Genomic DNA, 15,151 nt, shown 5'->3' with positions numbered 1-15,151 from the left:
ATTGACGTAGATTGCATTTTAAAACAAAATGAGAGATATTTGAAAGGTCATCAAAAAAGGCAAGGTTGACATATATTTTTAAATATTAAGGAGATCAATTACAGTGATGATTGCCGATTTGAACCCTCCAATTTTAGATGAGCCTGAGAATGTTATAACTTGTAACTTGCCTGCCAAATGCTCCAAGTTCTGAATTATTGCCAAATTTACACTGAAGACAGGTGATGAGAGTGTTTCTATTCAACATATTAATATACGAATAGAACTCTTGTCGACACCATGGTGAAAAAATCCAATCTGCTTCGAATCATAGAATAGAATTATAGAATGATACCCCACAGAAGGTAGCCATTTGGCCCATCGTGCCTGTATCCAATTAGTCCCACTCCCCCGCTCTTTCCTCGTAGACCAGCAATCTTTTCCTTTTCAAGTATTTATCCAGTTCCCTTTTGAAAGGTTTTACTAAATTTGCTTCCACCACCCTTTCAGGCAGTACTTTCCAGCTCATGACAACTCGCTGTGTTCATTTTTTTTCTCATGTCGCCTCTGGTTCTTTTACCAATTATCTTAAATCTGTATTCTCTGGTTACCGATCCTTCTGCCACTGGAAGCAGTTTCTCCTTATTTCTCAAAATCCTTCATGATTTTGAACACCTCAATCAAATCTCCTCTTAACCTTCTTTGCTCTAAAGGGAACAACCCCAGTTTCTCTAGTCATCTTAAAGTAACTAAAGGCTTTCATCCTTGGTACCATTCTAGTAAATCTCCCCTATACCCCCTGTAAGGCCTTGACATTCTTCCGAAAGTGTGGTACCCAGAATTGGCCACAATACTCCAGCTGGGGCCTAACCACTGTTTTATAAATGTTTAGCAGAAATTCCTTGTTTTTGTACTCTATGCCACTATTTTTAAAGCCAAGGCTCCCATATGCTATTTTAACAGACTTCTCGACCTGCCCTGAAAGCTTCAAAGATTTGTGTACATACACCCCCAGGTCTGTCTCTCTGTTCCTGCACCCCCTTTAAAATTGTACCATTTAGCTTATATTGCCTTTCCTAATTCTTCCTACCAATATGAATCACTTCACACTGTCTGCGTTAAATTTCATCTGTCATGTGTCTGCCCATTTTACCAGTCTGTCTATATCCTCCTGTAGTCTGTTATTATCCTCCTCACTATTTACTACACTTCTGATCCATGCTGAGCCTTCCCTGGGTCCCGACCTCACTGATGGCCCGTGCTGTACCTTCCCTGGGTCCTGACCTTGCTGTTGGCACTCCTCGCCAACTGTCGATCCTCACGGATACTCCGATCCTCGCTACCTGCTGATCCTCGCCGATTCTCCAATCCTCGCCGCCCGTCAATTCTCCAATCCTTGCCGCCTGCCAATCCTCACCGATTCTTCAATTCCTGCTGCTCGCCGATTCTCGCCGCCCGCGGCCCCCTGACTCCTGGTGCCGTGTTTTTTTACCGTTTTTTATCGGTTTCCTTGTCTCTCGCTGCCCGATGTCGTTGGATTGGGGATGCCCGGTCGTTGGGCCGCCGCCATCGCTGGCCATCGACTCTGCGAACCGCGAGGGGTTATGGAATGTCCTTCTCAAATTCGGCTGTCCTCAAAAATTCATCACCATCCGGGGTCAAGCAAGGCTGTGTCATCGCACCAATGCTCTTCTCAATCTTCCTCGCTGCAATGCTTCATCTCACCCTTAACAAGCTCCCCGCTGGAGTGGAGCTAATTTTACAGAACAATCGGGAATCTGTTCAAACTCCGCCGCCTCCAGTCTGAACAACCATTGACACCTTCACTGAAGCATATGAGAGTCATAGAAACATAGAAACATAGAAAATAGGTGCAGGAGTAGGCCATTCAGCCCTTCGAGCCTGCACCACCATTCAATATAATCATGGCTGATCAAGCATTTCAGTACCCATTCCTGCTTTCTCTCCAGACCCCTTGATCCCTTTAGCCGATAGGGCCACATCTAACTCTTTTGAATATATCTAATGACTGGCCCCAACAACTTTCTGTGGTAGAGAATGCCACAGGTTCACAACTCTCTGAGTGAAGAAGTTTCTCCTTATCTCGGCCCTAAATGGCTTACCCCTTATCTTTAGATTGTGACCCCTGGTTCTGGACTTCCCCAACATCAGGAACATTCTTCCTGCATCTAAACTGTCCAATCCTGTCAGAATTTTATATATTTCTATGAGATCCCCTCTCATTCTTCTAAATTCCATTGAATACAAACCTAGTCGATCCAGTCTTTCTTCATATGTCAGTCCTGTCATCCCGAAAATCAGTCTAGTGAACCTTCGCTGCACTCCCTCAATAGCAAGAATGTCCTTCCTTAGATTAGGAGACGAAAACTATACACAATATCCAAAGTGTGGTCTTACCAAGGCCCTGCACAACTGCCGTAATACTTCCCTGCTCCTATACTCAAATCCTCTCACGATGAAGGCCAACATGCCATTTGCCTTCTTCACCGCCTGCTGCACCCGTATGCCAACCCTCAATGACTGATGTACCTTGACACCCAGGTATCATTGTACCTCCTCCTTTACCAATCTGTCACCATTCAGATAATAATCAGCCCTCCTGTTTTTACCACCAAAGTTGATAATCCCACATTTATCTATATTATACCGCATCTGCCATGTATTTGCTCACTCACCTAACCTGTCCAAGCCACCCTGTAGCCTCTTAGCATCCTCCTCACAGCTCACACTGCTACCCAGCTTAGTGTCATCTGCAAACTTGGAGATATTACATTCAATTCCTTTGTCTAAATCATTAATGTATATTGCAAATAGCTGGGGTCCCAACACTGAACGTTGCAGTACCCCACTAGTCACTGCCTGCCATTCTGAAAAGGACCCGTTTATTCTTACTCTCTGCTTCCTGTCTGCCAACCAGTTCTCGATCCACGTTAGTACATTCCCCCAATACCATGTGGTTTAATTTTGCACACCAATCTCTTGTGTGGGACCTTGTCAAAAGCCTTTTGAAAGTCTAAATACACCACATCCATTGGCTCCCTCTTGTTACATCCTCAAAAAATTCGAGAAGATTTGTCAAGCATGATTTCCCTTTCATAAATCCAAGCTGACTTGGACCGATCCTGTCACTGCTTTCCAAATGCGCTGCTATTTCATCTTTAATAATTGATTCCAACATTTTCCCTACCACCGATGTCAGGCTGACCGGTCTATAATTCCCTGTTTTCTCTCTCTCTCTCCCTTTTTAAAAAGTGGGGTTACATTAGCGACAGTTCCAGTCCATAGGAACTGATCCAGAGTCTATAGAATGTTGGAAAAAGACTACCATTGCATCCACTATTTCTAGGGCCACTTCCTTAAGTACTTTGGGATGCAGACTATCAGGCCCTGGGGATTTATCAGTCTTCAATCCCATCAATTCCCCTAATACAATTTGCTGACGAATAAGGATTTTCTTTAGTTCCTCCTTCTCGCTAGACCTTCATTTCCCTAGTATTTCTGGAAGATTACTTGTGTCTTCATTAGTGAAGACAGAACCAAAATATTTGTTCAATTAGTCTGCCATTTCTTTGTTTCCCATTATCACTTTACCTGATCCTGACTGTAAGGGACCTATATTTGTCTCACTAATCTTTTTCTCTTTACTTATCTGCAGAAGCTTTTGCAGTCAGTTTTTATGTTCCCTGTAAGCTTACTCTCATATTCTATTTCCCCCCTCCGAATTAAACCCTTTGTCCTCCTCTGCTGAATTCTAAATTTCACCCAGTCCTAAGATTTGCTGCTTTTTATGGCCAATTTATATGCCTCTTCCTTGGATTTAACACTATCCCTAATTTCCCTTGTTAGCCACGGTTGAGCCACCTTCCCCGTTTTATTTTTACTCCAGACAGGGATGTACAATTGTTGAAGTTCATCCATGTGATCTTTAAATGTTTGCCATTGCCTATTCACCGTCAACCCTTTAAGTATCATTCGCCAGTCTATCCTAGCCAATTCACATCTCATACCGTCGAAGTTACCTTTCTTTAAGTTCAGGACTCTAGTCTCTGCATTAAATGTGTCACTCTCCATCTTAATGAAGAATTCTACCACATTATGGTCACTCTTCCCCAAGGGGCCTCGCGTAACAAGATTGCTAATTAATCCTCTCTCGTTACACAACACCCAGTCTAGGATGGCCAGCTCTCTGGTTGGTTCATAGAAACATAGAAACATAGAAAATAGGTGCAGGAGTAGGCCATTCGGCCCTTCGAGTCTGCACTGCCATTCAATGAGTTCATGGCTGAACATGCAACTTCAGTACCCCATTCCTGCTTTTTCGCTATACCCCTTGATCCCCCTAGTAGTAAGGACTACATCTAACTCCTTTTGAATATATTTAGTGACTTGGCCTCAACAACTTTCTGTGGTAGAGAATTCCACAGGTTCACCACTCTCTGGGTGAAGAAGTTTCTCCTCATCTCGGTCCTGAATGGCTTACCCCTTATCCCTGGTTCTGGACTTCCCCAATATTGGGAACATTCATCCTGCATCTAACCTGTCTAAACCCGTCAGAATTTTAAATGGTTCTATGAGATCCCCTCTCATTCTTCTGAACTTCAATGAATACAAGCCCAGTTGATCCAGTCTTTCTTGATATGTCAGTCCCGCCATCCCGGGAATCAGTCTGGTGAACCTTCGCTGCACTCCCTCAATAGCAAGAATGTCCTTCCTCAAGTTAGGACACCAAAACTGTACACAATACTCCAGGTGTGGCCTCACCAAGGCCCTGTACAACTGTAGCAACACCTCCCTGCCCCTGTACTCAAATCCCCTCGCTATGAAGGCCAACATGCCATTTGCTTTCTTACCGCCTGCTGTATCTGCATGCCCTCCTTCAATGACTGATGTACCATGACACCCAGGTCTCGTTGCACCTCCCCTTTTCCTAATCTGTCACCATTCAGATAATAGTCTGTCTCTCTGTTTTTACCACCAAAGTGAATAACCTCACATTTATCCACATTATACTTCATCTGCCATGCATTTGCCCACTCACTTAACCTATCCAAGTCATTCTGCAGCCTCATAGTATCCTTGCAGCTCACACTGCCACCTAACTTAGTGTCATCCGCAAATTTGGAGATACAACATTTAATCCCCTCGTCTAAATCATCAATGTACAATGTAAACAGCTGGGGCCCCAGCACAGAACCTTGTGGTGCCCCACTAGTCACTGCCTGCCATTCTGAAAAGTACCCATTTACTCCTACTCTTTGCTTCCTGTCTGCCAACCAGTTCTCAATCCATGTCAGCACACTACCCCCAATCCCATGTGCTTTAACTTTGCACATTAATCTCTTGTGTGGGACCTTGTTGAAAGCCTTCAACTGGTTCTCCCTTGTCCACTCTACTGGAAACATCCTCAAAAAATTCCAGAAGATTTGTCAAGCATGATTTCCCTTTCACAAATCCATGCTGACTTGGACCTATCATGTCACCTCTTTCCAAATGCGCTGCTATGACATCCTTAATAATTGATTCCATCATTTTATTAATTCCTCGACATATTGGTCTCGAAAACCATCTCATATACACTCCAGGAAATCCTCCTCCACCGTATTGCTACCAGTTTGGTAAGCCCAATCTATATGTAGATTAAAGTCACCCATGATAACTGCTGTACCTTTATTACACGCATCCCTAATTTCCTGTTTGATGCCGTCCCCAGCCTCACTATGACTGTTTGGTGGTCTGTACACAACTCCGACTAGCGTTGTCTGTACTTTGGTGCTCCGCAACTCTAGGCCTCACATTGAACATCAGTAAGACAAAGGTCCTCTACCAAAATGTTCTCGCCAGACAATTCTGCTCCCCAGTTATTAAGATCCACGATGAGACCTTGGACAATGTAGACCACTTCCCATACTTTGGGAGCCTACTATCAACAAGGGCAGATATTGATGACAAAGTCCAACACCGCCTTCAGTGTGCCAGTGCAGCCTTCGGCCGCCTGAGGAAAGAGTGTTTGAAGACCAGGATCTCAAACCCGGCATGAAGCTCATGGTCTACAGAGCAGTAGTGATATCCACCCTCCTATATGCTTCAGAGACATGGCTTATGTATAGTAGGCACCTCAAAACACTGGAGAAGTACCACCGCAAAATCCTGCAAAGTAATTGGCAGGATAGGCGCAGCAAAGTCAGCATTCTCTCTCGGGCCAACATCCCCAGCGTTGACCACGCTCAACCAACTTCAGTGGGCGGGCACATTGCTAAACTCCCGAAACAAGCACTCTACTCCGAGCTACGTCACGGCAGGCGAGCCCCAGGAGGCTCAAAGTGGAGGAGAAACATCCAAGATGGCGCCGAACACTTTGAGTCTCTTTGCCGGGAGCACGTGGAAGCCAAGCAGAAAAAGCAGAAGAAGCGTACGACAAGCCAAGCCCCCCATCCACCCGTCCCTCCAACCACCATCTGCCCCACCTGTGACAGAGAATGTAGATCCCACATTGATCTCATCAGTCACTTGAGAACTCATTTTAGTGTGTAAGCAAGTCATCCTCGGCTCCGGGGACTGCCTAAGAAGAAGACACATCTGGGTTTCGTGTCATCGGCAAATTTTGAAATGATGCTGTTTCATTAATAGATATCAAAAAGGGGACACCACTACACACTTTCGTCCAGTCTGAAAAACAACAGTTCATCATTATGCTCTGCTTCCAGAAGCCCCTGAGCTTTTGTGAGCATATCAACAAGTGATGCAGAGCAAACCTACTGCCTGACTGAGCCAGTCTAATTCATCCAATGGCTGTAACTTGTGCCACCGAGTGTGGAAACCAAGTTTCAGAAGTCCAGATGAACTGTTCCGTGGCAGAGTGTTTACGGTACAAGTGGGCCACGGTGGATCATGGGGCGACATCTCAAGAGCACCAGAAGTTCAATCCCCATTGAGTTTTTACCTGGGAATGTAGACAAATGGATCTGGGCCTCAAAAGTTGGCATAGAAACATAGAAAATAGGTGCAGGAGTAGGCCATTCAGCCCTTCTAGACTGCACCACCATTCAATGAGTTCATGGCTGAACATGCAACTTCAGTACCCCCTTCCTGCTTTCTCGCCATACCCCTTGATCCCCCTAGTAGTAAGGACTTCATCTAAATCCCTTTTGAATATATTTAGTGAATTGGCCTCAACTACTTTCTGTGGTAGAGAATTCCACAGGTTCACCCTCTCTGGGTGAAGAAGTTTCTCCTCATCTCAGTCCTAAATGGCTTACCCATTATCCTTAGACTGTGACCCCTGGTTCTGGACTTCCCCAACATTGGGAACATTCTTCCTGCATCTAACCTGTCTAAACCCGTCAGGATTTTAAACGTTTCTATGAGGTCCCCTCTCATTCTTCTGAACTCCAGTGAATACAAGCCCAGTTGATCCAGTCTTTCTTGATAGGTCAGTCCCGCCATCCCGGGAATCAGTCTGGTGAATCTTCGCTGCACTCCCTCAATAGCAAGAATGTCCTTCCTCAAGTTAGGAGACCAAAACTGTACACAATACTTCAGGTGTGGCCTCACCAAGGCCCTGTACAACTGTAGCAACACCTCCCTGCCCCTGTACTCAAATCCCCTCGCTATGAAGGCCAACATGCCATTTGCTTTCTTAACTGCCTGCTGTACCTGCATGCCAACCTTCAATGACTGATGTACCATGACACCCAGGTCTCGTTGCACCTCCCCTTTTCCTAATATTTGTGAACAACCTTGCCAATGCAGGACTGAATCTGCAATTCCCTTAGGTGTGCTCCGTAGTGGTTGAAGAGGCTTAGTACTTTCTCTTTGTTGGAACTGCTGTACCTGAAGACAAAAGTTTTCTTCTCTTGAACTGTCTGCTGCACTTGGAATTGGGTAGAGTTGATTGGGGCTGAGCTTGGTCTGGTTGTGGGGAACTGGCTGCTATACGGTTGGATCTGTTGGGAGCATGGTCACGACAGGATCAGGTTGGGCTGGGCAGAGTCAGGTCAAGCTTGGCTCGGAGAGCATGAGTTGTGCAGTGCAGGGTTTCCTAAGGTGGGGAGCTGGCCACTTTAGGGTCAGGTGAAGTTGGGCTGTGTTGGATGGGCTGTGCATGTAGGAGGGGGTGCATGTTCTAGTGAACTATTTGGCACATGGTGTACCTGACTCGGAGGATTGCTTGATATTAACAATGGCCACCAAACAGGGAAAAAAGTTCAGTTCCCTCAGCACTGATGTCCCTTTCCTTACTGAAAATAGAAATTCAGATTGAAAGGTATTTTAAACTCTGGCGCAACGAGAGGAAGAGAGACAGCTAATATGGCCTTAAATAAAACCACTGGGAAACTATGTACAGTATGTTAAACATTAATGAGCGGCTATGATAAGAGATGCTTTAAAAATTGTTGTAATAAATTGAAATTCTGAAAGCTATAATTAAGCTGTTGTATTGTGGTTGCACTGTAGTCCAGTGCTCTTAAATGACATTCCACCATTATCTGAAGTACTGGCACTTAGATTATTGTACAAACGCTTACTTGATAAAGAGTAAGTTGTTACAAACCACAAGTATGTGCTTTATTAAACATTACTGGGCAAAATCCATGTCAGGAGCAAACTGATGTTCATTTATGCCTTTATCAGATCAGGGAGCTGGTTATTCTTTGAGGAAAAATCATGAGAAATCATTGAACTGTTGGGGAATTTCACCCTCTCTACTTTGGTGTCACTGAAGGCTAACTAAGAGAATCCAGAGAATGTTTTGTGAAGGGGTAATGCAGCTTCATTGTGCAAGCACTGTAAGTTCCTCGATAAAGACAAGTTAACCCATTGAGGTCATCTTTTAGATTGATGTTTGGTCTGTTTCCACTACCTGTCAGCTAGGTGTCAGCTGTGGCTCAGTGGGTAGTACACCTGCCTCTGAGTTAGAAAGCTTGTTGGTTCAAATCCCACTCTAGGGATTTGAGCACATAAATTTAGGCAGACACACCAGTGCAGGGCTGAGGGAATGCTACATTGTCGGAGGTGCTGTCTTTCGGATGAGATATTAAGCTGAGGACCCATCTGTGGAAGTGAAGTATCCCATGGCTCTATTTCGAAGAAGAGCAGGGTGTCCTGGCCAATATTTACCCTTCAATCAACATAACAGTTTATCTGGTTATTATCACATTGCTGTTTTGGAAGTTGCTGTGCACAAATTGGCTGCCATGTTTCCCACATTACAAAAGTAACTACACTCCAAAAGTACTTCATTGGCTGTGAGATGTTATATAAATCCAAGTCTTTCCTTTTTTACCAAATGGCCAGAAGTGTCCGAGAACATTCAACAATGTATTGTTTTCTTCTCAAGATTTAAACCCAATTGATGCAAAATGACGATGGTTTTGCAGGAACTCAATCTATCTGGGGCAAGAGGAAGGAGGAACGTAGACCACATCTGCCAGTTTAATGTCCCATTTAAGATCCATACTAAATTTTACTAGAAGTGAGATATGGTGTAAGGTATGCTCAACCTAGCCATGGTACTGTCATGCAAATGATTAGTTTAAGTCCTAACTCCCATCCTTTCCACCCGAGCAACTGCCCATATAACATATGCTACAGTAAAACAGGGCTAACATAGAAACATGGAAAATAGGTGCAGGAGTAGGCCATTTGGCCCTTCGAGCCTGCACCACCATTCAATATGATCATGGCTGATCATGCAACTTCAGTACCCCATTCCTGCTTTCTCTCCATACCCCTTGATTTCTTTAGCCATAAGGGCCACATCTAACTCCCTAACGAACTGGCCTCAACAACTTTCTGTGGTAGAGAATTCCACAGGTTCACAATTCTCTGAGTGAAGAAGTTTCTCCTCATCTCGGTCCTAAATGGCTTACCCCTTATCCTTAGGCTGTGACCCCTAGTTCTGGACTTCCCCGACATCGGGAACATTCTTCCTGCATCTAACCTGTCCAATCCCGTCAGAATTTTATCCCCTCTCATTCCCTATGAGATCCCCTCTCATTCTTCTAAATTCCAGTGAATATAAGCCTAGTCGATCCAGTCTTTCTTCATATGTCAGTCCTGCCATCCTGGGAATCAGTCTGGTGAACCTTCGCTGCACTCCCTCAATAACGTAGAAAAACAGCTGAGGAAGACTGATATTAGAATGATAAAGATAACTTGCTTTGTTTCATTGCAATCACATTATAGTTATTCAACATCTATAAAACATATTTTACATGTACAGCCCTCCAGAACATTGTATTCAGCATTAAAAGCCAAAGTACCATGAAGGCTCCCAAGTCAACTTCATTTTCAGGCCAACATCAACAGAAACATCATAAATATCAAAACAATATTTCGTACCCCAACAATGCATAAAGTTTCTGGATGTTTAGAAGTGAACACACTCCTTGTAATTTTTTTGCTTTTTCCTCATTCCTGGTGTAGCATTTCTTCTGTGTACCACCTAAGGGCCTGGATTTGGCAATGTGGATCAGTTTAGCTGCTCTATATGATTATGAGCCTCTTGTGACAGAAGTGGCCCAGAGTTCTGGGATGGATTGATGACCAACTGCTTCTCTGGGCTTGGAGCCTTCACAGCCTGGGCCTGCTGACTTGCTTCCACCTGTGAAGGCATTTGAGGGCTCTGAGCAGTGAACTTTCTGCAGCTGAAGGAAGGAAGAACCATTGGAGCTATCTCCTGCTAACTTGAGGAATAGAATTATGCGGCATTGTGCGACTAACACAATTCATGTAAAGTGACAACTTTCTGATGCAAAACATTTAGTAAGGATATTAAATTTTAACTGAAATATTTTAATATTTATGACTGCTGAAATGATGTGAAATAAATTATGAATTTTCATAAGTAGAATGAAGGCATTTCTTAAAGATTGTAATGTAAAACAATTAACTGCATTGTAGCATAATAAGTCTTTCAAATACTAAATTATTGATTCAATGTACCAGGGTTGCAAACAGCCCCAAAACGTAAATGGCCCTGAATTTGCAGTCAGCAGTGTACCTCTGGAATACGCCTCCAACTGCCCAAAAAATCCAAATGTACCTGATGTCTCCTGAGCTTCGGTGTCATCGGGACCTGGGTCTCCAGGCATGCACCTGCGTAAAGGCTTACGGATCCCAGAGACGCAGGCGGTTCGGAAGCATCCCTGGGATCATGTGGGCCAAGCCAACCAATTATAAAGGGGGATTCCATGTGAGCTTACTTTATTTAATCCAATCAGCTTATCCTTCTTTTCCTTTCTCCCTCGTGTACCTTTCTAGCTTCTCCTTAAATACATCTTTGCTATTTGCCTCAACTACTCAATGTGGTAGTAAGTGTTGTGTATCTGCAAAGCATGCACTCCCATGTTCCGCCACCAGGGAGTACACCCCCTGAAGTTCCAAGGGACCCCAGCATCCCTTGGGAGCACTGTATATAAGCCGGCCCCGAAGGCCTGTTCCTCACTCTGGGGTGTCTTAATAAAGACTGAGGTCACTGTTACTTTAATGTCCCTGTGTGCAGTCTCACCTGTGTTAGGAACACAATAACTGTTCGGAACACAAAAACTGGCGACGAGTATACAAATTCAACGTAAAGATGCAGCAAACTGTGGGCATCCTGGAGAAGTTCTTGGAGGGTGAGGACTGGGAAGCCTATGTCGAACAGCTAGACCAGTACTTTGTAGCCAACGAGCTGGACGGAGAAGGAAGCGCTGCAAAAAGGAGTGCGGTCCTCCTCACGGTCTGCGGGGCACCGACCTACAGCCTCATGAAGAATCTTCTGGCTCCGGTAAAACCCACAGATAAGTCGTATGAGGAGCTATGTACACTGGTTCAGGAGCATTTTAACCCGAGGGAGAGCGTGCTGATGGCGAGGTATCGGTTTTACACGTGCCAGCAATCTGAAGGTCAGGAAGTGGCGAGCTACGTCGCCGAGCTAAGGCGACTTGCAGGACAATGTGAGTTTGATGGCTACCTGGAGCAAATGCTCAGAGACTTTTTTGTACTGGGATTTGGCCACGAGACCATCCTACGAAAACTTCTGACTGTAGAGATACCAACCCTCAGTAAGGCCATTGCGATAGCACAGGTGTTTATGTCCACCAGTGATAACACCAAACAAATCTCTCAGCACACAAGTGCTAGAAATGTTCAAAAATTAACTGGAACTGTGTTTGCGAGCAGAAATGTACAGGGCAGAAACCACGAGTCTAAAACTGCCAGCAGGCCTCAGGTGACCCAGATGACTCAGATTCCGCAACAAAGGATGAATACAAGGCAATTCACACCTTGTTGGTGTGGAGGCTTCCATTCAACCTATTCATGCTGCTTCAAAGGGTATGTTTGCAAGAGCTGTGGAACAATGAGGCACCTCCAACGAGCTTGCAGATGAGCTGCAAGCTCTGCAAAACCTGCGAAGCACCACGTAGCAGAGGAAGATCGGTCCATGGTGGATCAAAGCAATTTCAAGCCTCAGAGAGAGGAGGCAGATGCTGAAGTACACGGGGTGCACACATTTTCGATGAAATGTCCACCTATAATGCTAAATGTAAAATTGAATGGCTTACCCGTAGCCATGGAACTGGACATTGGCGCTAGCCAATCCATCATGAGTAAAAAAATGTTTGAGAGGCTGTGGTGCAACAAGGCACTCAGACCAGCCCTGAGCCCCATCCACACGAAACTGAGAACTAACACCAAAAAGCTTATCACTGTCCTGGGCAGTGCCATGGTCAAGGTCACCTATAAGGGCACAGTGCATGAACTGCCACTCTGGATTGTCCCGGGCGATGGCCCCACACTGCTTGGAAGGAGTTGGCTGGGCAAAATCCGCTGGAACTGGGATGACATCCGAGCGCTATCACATGTGGATGAGGCCTCATGTACGCAGGTTCTTAACAAATTTCCTTCCCTTTTTGAGCCAGGCATTGGAAACTTTTCCGGGGCGAAGATACGGATCCACTTGGTCCCAGAGGCACGACCTACTCACCACAAGGTGCGAGCGGTACCTCACATGATGGGGGAGAGAGTGGAAATCGAGCTGGCCAGGCTGCAACGCGAGGGCATCATCTCCCCAGCGGAATTAAGCGAGTGGGCCAGCCCGATTGTTCCAGTACTCAAAAGAGATGGCACGGTCAGGATTTGCGGCGATTATGAAGTAATTTTTAATTGTTTCTCGCTACAGGACCAATACCCTCTACCTAAGGCTGATGACCTATTTGCGATGCTGGCAGGACGCAAGACATTCACCAAGTTCGACCTGACTTCGGCCTACATGACGCAGGAGCTGAAGGAGTCTTCAAAGGGCCTCACTTGCATCAACACGCACAAGGGACTGTTCATCTACAAACAGATGCCCGTTTGGAATTCGGTCAGCTGCAGCGATCTTCCAGAGAAACATGGAGAGTGTACTCAAGTCGGTACCATGCACGGTGGTTTTTCAGGACGACATATTGGTCACGGGTCGGGACACCGTTGAGCACATACAAAATCTGGAGGAGGTCCTCCAGCGACTGGATCGCGTAGTGCTGCGACTGAAGAGGTCAAAATGCGTCTTCATGGCAACAGAAGTGGAGTTTTTGGGGAGAAAGATCGCGGTCCGCGGACGGCATTCGGCCCACAGACGCCAAGACAGAGGCTATCAGGAACGTGCACAGGCCACAGAATGTCATGGAGCTGCGGTCATTCCTGGGACTCCTCAACTATTTTTTGCTAACTTCCTCCCGGTGTTAAGCACCCTCTTAGAGCCCCTACATGTGTTATTGCGTAAAGGTGAGAACTGGGTATGGGGAAAAAACCAAGTAATTGCTTTTGAGAAAGCCAGAAACATTTTATGCTCCAACAAGCTGCTTGTATTGTATAACCCGTGTAAAAGACTTGTGCTAGCATGTGATGCGTCGTCGTATGGAGTCGGGTGTGTATTACAACCAGCTAACGTTGCGGGGAAGTTGCAACCTGTCGCCTATGCTTCCAGGAGCTTGTCTAAGGCCGAGAGGGGATAAATACTAATGCCTCAGCCAGCATACAAAGGTGGGCACTCGCGCTATCAGCGTATAACAATACGATCCGCCATAGGCCAGGCACCGAGAACTGTGTGGATGCTCTCAGTTGGCTACCATTGCCCACCACGGGGGTGGAAATGGCGCAGCCTGCAAACTTGTTGATGGTGGCGCAGCCCGCGGACTTGTTGATGGAAGCGTTTGAAAATGATAAATCACCTGTCACGGCTCGCCACATTAGGAGTTGGACCAGCCAAGATCCTCAGCTGTCCCGAGCAAAAAACTGTGTACTGCATGGGAGCGGGGCCAGCATCCTCTTTGAAATGCAAGAGTTAATCAAGCCGTTCCAGTGGCGAAAGGACGAGCTGTCCATTCAGGCAGACTGCCTGTTGTGGCATAACCATGTAGTGCTACCCAAAAAGGGCAGGGAGACGTTCATCTTGGATCTCCACAGCACACACCCGGGTATAGTAATGATGAAAGCGATAGCCAGATCCCACTTGTGATGGCCCGGTCTCGACTCTGATTTAGAGTCCTGTGTACGGCAATGCAGCGTGTGTGCTCAGTTGAGCAACGCGCCCAGAGAGGCACCACTAAGTTTGTGGTCCTGGCCCTCCAGACCATGGTCAAGGATCCATGTCGACTATGCGGGCCCGTTTCTCGGTAAAATGTTTCTGGTGGTGGAGGATGCTTTTTCAAAATGGATTGAATGTGAAATAATGTCGGGAAGCACCACCACCATTGAAAGCCTGAGGGCCATGTTTGCCACCCACGGTCTGCCTGACATACTGGTCAGTGACAACGGGCCATGTTTCACCAGTGCCGAATTTAAAGAATTCATGACCCGCAATGGGATCAAACATGTCACCTCGCCCCCGTTTAAACCAGCCTCCAATGGGCAGGCAGAGCGGGCAGTACAAACAATCAAACAGAGCCTTAAACGAGTCACAGAAGGCTCACTCCAAACCCGCCTGTCCCAGTACTGCTCAGCTACCACACGAGACCCCACTCGCTCACAGGGGTGCCCCGGGCTGAGCTACTCATGAAAAGGACACTTAAAACCAGACTCTCGCTGGTTCACCCCAACCTGCATGATCAGGTAGAGAGCAGGCGGCAGCAACAAAATGTAAACGATGGTCGCGCCACTGTGTCACGGGAAATTGATCTGAATG

The sequence above is a fragment of the Pristiophorus japonicus genome, chromosome 1 (genome assembly GCF_044704955.1).
Source record: "Pristiophorus japonicus isolate sPriJap1 chromosome 1, sPriJap1.hap1, whole genome shotgun sequence".
NCBI classification, from domain to species: domain Eukaryota; kingdom Metazoa; phylum Chordata; class Chondrichthyes; family Pristiophoridae; genus Pristiophorus; species Pristiophorus japonicus.
This window is presented reverse-complemented; position numbering follows the sequence as displayed.